The sequence below is a fragment of the Podarcis filfolensis genome, assembly GCF_964270895.1.
Source record: "Podarcis filfolensis genome assembly, chromosome: 8".
NCBI classification, from domain to species: Eukaryota; Metazoa; Chordata; class Lepidosauria; order Squamata; family Lacertidae; genus Podarcis; species Podarcis filfolensis.
Genome location: NC_139611.1, coordinates 1,076,926 through 1,081,579, shown reverse-complemented (window position 1 = coordinate 1,081,579; position 4,654 = coordinate 1,076,926). Strand labels below are relative to the sequence as shown.

General features: G+C 48.3%; 1 long non-coding RNA gene across 1 annotated transcript in view; it reads left to right on the top strand.

Moving 5' to 3' along the window:
• Positions 1-3,924, top strand: part of LOC310769950 — a 12,301-nt gene extending 8,377 nt beyond the window's left edge. Inside the window, exon 2 of the long non-coding RNA XR_014551884.1 lies at positions 3,486-3,924. This is a non-coding gene — a long non-coding RNA (uncharacterized lncRNA). The remainder of the gene's footprint in view (positions 1-3,485) is intronic.
• Positions 3,925-4,654: the final 730 nt, after the last annotated feature.

Here is a 4,654-nt window from a genome sequence, read left to right as displayed (position 1 = left end):
CTTCCTGTTTCCTCCTGAACTGGGAAAGACTTGAAGAGGGTGTTGGGTATTGCTGTGTGTTTGGAGAAGTGACTGCTTAGTCGCCGTCACTTGGGACTAACTTCTTTATGGAATGGTTCTAGTTGTTATGTAACCTAAGTCTGCCTTCAGGGATATGTCTGTGAACCTGAATGAATCTGTTGAGTAAACTACTTTTATATTAACGTTAATCAGATTCTTGTGTTTATTCTTTTTAAGAGGGATTAGAGGAGATTTTACCAGGAAGAAATCTTTAATAGTAAGACTCAGATGAGTCAGCAACAAGCTGATCACTGCGTAATTTAAAAAGGGGGATGTTTGGAACTCTGCTAGAATATGGAACTTGCTAGCGCAAGTTAGGAAGGATACCATTAAATAATATATCCTCTCCTGCCTCCCTAATCATCCCCACATGAGTCTTATTGGGAAACTCTGCTTCTGCTTAGTATAGAAAGTTTCTGAGGCAGGATGGAGAACCTTTTCCAGGCAAGGGCCACATTCCCTCATGGGCCACCTTTCAGGGGCCACATACCAGTGTGAGCAGGACCAGAGGGGAAAGTGGGCAAGACAAACAATGCTACTCTTACCCTGCATTCCAAAAACCATTCATACACAATTTAGAGACTTTGACACCCACACCCACATGCACACACCTTGCAGTCAAGCAAGAAGCAACATCCAAAGACATATTCCAGCCTGGCAGAAAGACCTGAGGGAGGCCTGTTGCTGGGCTGGTGAGGGGGCAGGCCTGGAGAGAGTGCCAAAGGCCTGAAGGGCCAAAGTGCCACACGTTGTTTTTGCTTCCAATTCCACTGCCTCCATGTGGCAGCTGCTGGGTAACCTTGGGCTAGTCACACTTCTCTGAAGTCTCTCAGCTCACTCACCTCACAGAGTGTTTGTTGTGGGAGAGGAAAGGAAAGGAGATTGAGACTCCTTCGGGTAGTGATAAAGCAGGATATCAAATCCAAACTCTTCTTCTTCTCCTCCTCTACTTTTGCAGCCCCAGACCTCCAATCTGCAGGGACCTCAACTGTTCTCCAGGAATTCTCAAAGATTATTAACAGAGACTCTGCGATTATATCTGCAAGCTTGGGTGCAGCTCATCAGGCCCTGGAGATTTGAATTCATTTAAAGTAGCTCGCTGTTCCCTTACCCTCTCTTTTCCTATCTTGGGCTGCAGCTCCCTCCTTACATCATTCCTTCTGTTATCACCAGGTTGAGCAGTCCAGCCTTCTCTCTGTCACCCAATACCATTTCACGCGTCCTCACACAGAGGACCTACCCCTTGTTTGTTCTTCTTCTGGCTTTGAATACAGTCAAATAAACCTTTTAAAATTGTTTTTAACCTCTCTTGCAAGCCTGAGCTCATTCTGAGCTTTAGCCCGTCTGAGTTTCCCCCTGCAACTGTTGGCTACTCATGCATGCTCCTCCTTTGTGATTTCCCCTTTCTTCCATTTCTCATACATGCCCTTCTTAACCCTCAGCTCATCTGCAAACTGTTACCAGACGTCCCCGTTTCCTGGAGACAGTCCCCGGATTTGCGAATAAGTCCCCAGACAAATTCCATCCCCGGAATGTCCCCGGATTTCATCTAACATCCCCGGGAAACGCAGTCTCATCAGCCCGGAGCAGTTGGCTCTGGCTGGCTTCAGGAGCTGCTCGGAGGTCCCCATATGATGGTGGTGCAGGGGCTCAAAGATGCACCTTCCGGGCTGCCTCCACCTTCCCTGACCCCAGCAACTCAGCTGGGAAGGGAGGCTTCATGCTGCCTATTGGAGCAGCCTCCCAACTCCTACTTGTGTGCAAGCAGGAGCAGGGCAGGGGTCTCTCAGTTAGGCAACGGGAAGCCTCCCTTCCCAGCTAAGGGATCCCAGCCCCCTCCTGCTTGCACACAAGTAGGAATGGGATTGGGGCTGCTCCAATAGGCAGTGGAAGTTCTGTGGGTGTTGAGGCCCCCAGGGCTCCCAGAGATGGTGCCTATGCTGGGCTGACTCTGCTGGGGGATTTAGGTCCACCCATCTAGGCTCTCCAAATCATCCTGGGTCAAATCAGATGATATTGCTACAAGAGTTGGGCACCACCCCCACTCTCTGCCGAGTGTTGGTGAGATCCCAGGGGGTTCCAAGGTTTGTGCTCTTTTGGAGAACTGAAGACACGGCAGACACTGTTGTAGCTTTAAGAACTATGGCTTATTCACCTATTTACACCTTCAGTCTGTCTGGAGGGAGTCCAGATCTTACAGCATGACCATTTCAAGAGGGGTTTATTCAGGGGTGTATGAAGGGGGTTGGGGGGTGCAACCCAGGGGAGGTGACAAGATGGCCCACTGCCCCCCCCAGCTGCAGAGCGGCCAAGATCACATGCGCAGCATCCGTACAAGCTACCGCTTGAGCGCTGTCAATACGGGCGCCACGCATGCGCACTCCATACGGGCGCTACGCATGCGCTGCCAGCTGTTTGCCCCGCCCCTCGGCGCCCCTCCCCAGGTGCTGGAGAGGCTTCCTTTGCCACTGGGTTTTTTCCCCACAGTAGTGCAGCCCTGGAGTCTGCCAATTGTTGGCCAAGCTCCAGGGGGATCGACACTTGAGGGTTCAGTTCTGGCGGATCAATGCCAACATCAGGCTGAATTACTGTAACGTACTGTCTGTGGGGCTGCCCTTGTATCTGGTCCAGAAGCTGCAACTAGGGAAGAATGCAGTAGCCAGATTACCTCTTGGCAGGGCAAGGTCAGGCAAGGTGAGGCAACTACTTCAGGTGGCAGAATCCACTGGGACAGCATATCCCATGATTGACTTTTCTTCTACCCCTTTTTCCTGATGTCAATCTTTCCTCTGCCCTACATCCTTGGTGCGCAGGGGGGGGCATGATTTTGCAGTAAACCTCAGGTGCCAAAATCTTTTGGGCTGGCCACAGGAGCCAATTACTGGCAACGTGTTCCTCTGCTGTTGAGAGAGCGACACTGGCTGTTGATTTGCTGTCAAAACAGGCGCAAAGTTTTTGTGCTAATTTACAAAGGCCTGAACAACTTGAGTCCCAAATACCTTAAGGACAACCGGATTCTTTACACTCTGAGTTCCTCTGATGGGGCACTTCTGGCGGTCCTCCAGGCACCTGAGGTTTGCTTGGCCTTTACGAGGGAGCAAGCCCTGCCCTGTGGAACTCTCTGCCTGTAGACATTTGGCACAAACTGTCCCTGCCACCTTTTAGACATCTCTTTAAAATTGTACTTTTAAGACAGGTCTTCACAATATTTTTATTATTAACTAACCAATATTTATTGCTGTTCTATTGTAACATCAAACAGAGCCAAAGAGCCTCCAGGCTTCCTCTCCCTTGCAGACAAACAAACCATTCTGTAGAAAACCCATTTGGTTTTGGCAGCAAACCCAATGATGTCTGACCAGTGAGACTGTGCTGTGATTCATCAAGAAAATGACATGTCTTTATTTCTGCCTTTCTTGTTTAAGATTAAGCCTGAAGAAGAGTTCTGTGAAGCTCAGAAGCTGCCTGTGTTCCTATCTGGTCTGGGGCCATTGGCCCTGCATCACACAAAAGGTTGTGCAGCAGGAGCTGTGTTGGGTTGGATCTCACCTTTTATCTCCTTGACAAAGTAGCCCAGCTCATCCTTGACAGTCTTTATCTGAAAACTGTCTAGACTATGGAGCAAGCTAGGTATGAGCACATGTTTGCGGCTAGATTAAATTCCTCTTGCTATGACCTCTGGAATTTCAGCAGCTGTGGGAGGACTTGGGCACCCAGCAGGTGGGAGGTTACTCTGCTGCCCCAGGAGGAGGATCAGGAATTCATGGAAATGTCAGGGTTAAATAAAGGTGACCGGAGTTGTGTGTGAGAGAAATATTATAAATGGAATTTTGAAAAAGTAAAATAACAAGAATGGAATTGTGAGTTCTTTGCAAATGCCTCTGTTATTTCTGAAGTCTTCATCGGGCCTTTTCCACACTTGGCATCTCCCTGCCACTCGCCACTTATTCCTTTGGAAACCCTTGAAGGGCTGCTCCAACCAGAGGCAGGGATTTGGGTGGGTTGGGTTTGTGGCTTCCCCGTAATGTCCTTTCAAGAAGACTTGGAAAATGAATCTCCAGTGTTCGTCAACATTGAGCCAACCCAGACAGCAGACAGCCGGGGGAGAGATGCCTGTTTCCTTGCTCCCTTGCTTGCTGAGATGGGTCCTGAATCTCAGCCCTGCCTGCAAGGCAAGGGAGCCACGCTTTCCCAGGAAGTAGCAGAGGTTGCTCTGCGTTGCTCCCATTTGACACATGCCCAATAATGGTTTTTAAAAAAATAAAAAACAACATTTTAATTCTTGTTTTCATTATTACAATTCATTGGCTGCCTTGAGTTCCTTTGGAGAAATTTAGGAAAAACCAACCATTTCCAGTGCTTGGCCCAGGACCAAGAAAGGACAGCAAATGGTCAGTTGCCAGAAGATATCTTGAGCCGTCTCCAGTATGGACTGAACAAGGGAAGGGTTAATAATGTTGCATTTCATTTCAGCTCTACACCTTCACAAACCTGGATTATTATTATTATTATTATTATTATTATTATTATTATTACATTTATTCAAAAGTTACAACACAGCTATGCCCACTACCATACCATAATAAAGCCTCCT